Source organism: Octopus bimaculoides, chromosome 19, assembly GCF_046866305.1.
Source record: "Octopus bimaculoides isolate indiv1 chromosome 19, ASM4686630v1, whole genome shotgun sequence".
Classification (NCBI taxonomy): domain Eukaryota; kingdom Metazoa; phylum Mollusca; class Cephalopoda; order Octopoda; family Octopodidae; genus Octopus; species Octopus bimaculoides.
Genome location: NC_142946.1, coordinates 48,509,939 through 48,511,727, shown reverse-complemented (window position 1 = coordinate 48,511,727; position 1,789 = coordinate 48,509,939).

The following is a 1,789-nucleotide window of genomic DNA, read 5'->3' as shown; positions in this document are numbered from 1 at the left end:
GTATACACACACAAACACACACATACATACATATATATATATATATATATATATATATAAATTAGCATAGGAGACTAGTTTCACATTTGCATGTTTTTCGAGAGTCTAAGTTGGAAGGACAGGGAGCTGTTTCATGAACTGTGTTTATATTTACCATCATCATCATCAACTAATACTTCTCTAAATTTCTGACTGTTCAATGGATCTTTAAGCTTCTTTATCTTCTTTTTCAAAACCAGTCTGTGACCCTGAATTTTTCTAACTCTATGTCTGAAGTTAAAAACCACAAACCTATTTTCGGCTGTACATTTTTCACCCAACTACACATTCACAACTAACTGCCTATCAAGTTTTCTGGAGAGAATATCAATTTGGCTGGGGTACCCACAACATTGATAGATGATTAGGTGGCTGATTGCTTTCATGATGTTAGTGTTGCAGATCATCAAATTATTTGCATCACAGAACTCCAACACTCATGTACGCTCTTTATTTTCTAGGACCAAAACCATAACCTCCATATACATCTTGGAATCAATCAGAGTGCTGATCAACATATTTGTTAAAGTCACCAGCCATGATGAAGAGTTTGTTGTCATTTGTCATTGAGGAATTATGCAACAGAGCCTTTTGCTGGCTACGTTTGTAACCAGTTCTGCTATTCACTTAAATAATTAAGTGACTATTTTACCTGTTCTTCTTCTCATTGATCACAACCTGTAATGTATGGGAGAAATGCTCACTGTTTCTACCAACATCATGAAGTTTGGAGATAGACCCAGTGTTCAATTCTTCAACTTACAAGGATGTTTTTTAAGTTGCATATTATGAGTATGATGAACATGTTGCATTCATAGCATTAAGAGAAAGTGAATTTTGTTCCAGAAAAACTATTGATGAGCTGTCTGAAAAAAAAAAATACTCTGACCAACATGTCAAATCAAAATATGCTACACTGTGTCTCTAGATCAAAAATATGTTGCACTGGAAAAAGATTTATATGCTTGGGTATGTAAATTATGTGATTGGACTTATTAATCATAAAGCTGTTAGACAACTTCCAAAAAGCCATAGACAGCTGTAAGTTTTCTATGGACACAAATAAATACAATATTTCATTTGGCTGGTGTACAAGATTCATGAATAGAAATGAGCAAGCATTACATCAGGGAATCGGTAGCCATGTTTATCAGATTAGATATGAGAATCAATTGATTTTTTTTGTTTAGAAAAGAAAATGATTATGAGAATTCCACACTGTTAATTTTACAGCAGATGTCCTTTGATGGCATACACTGGTAAAGTTCTAAGGTCACTTTCCAATTTACTTTATATTTTGATTAGGAAACATGAACTTTATCAATATATCTTAAGCTGTTGTAATAAATCTGATTATACACTATACTAACGAAAGTTGGTATGAATTATATGAGAGCTATTACAGGATTTTGTAGGCAATAATTAAAGGTATACATTATACATGAATAACACACTAAATATAAGCAAAATTCAGACTGGTAGTTGGACTGATTGTAAAGTTTGGTTATCCCCCCTTTCAAACAGAAAATAACTTTGAGATGATTTTTTTTTTAAATTCTATAATTTGTGATGCTCTTAATATCCTAAGCAAAAACCATTAAGGTAAATGATGAAAAAACAAGTTTGTTCTGATATCTGAACACATTTTTCTTAGATGTAACTATGTGATAAGAAGCTTGCATCCCAGCTACATGGTTTTGTGTTCAGTTCCACAGCATGGCACTTTGGGCAAGGTAACTTCTTCAGCCTC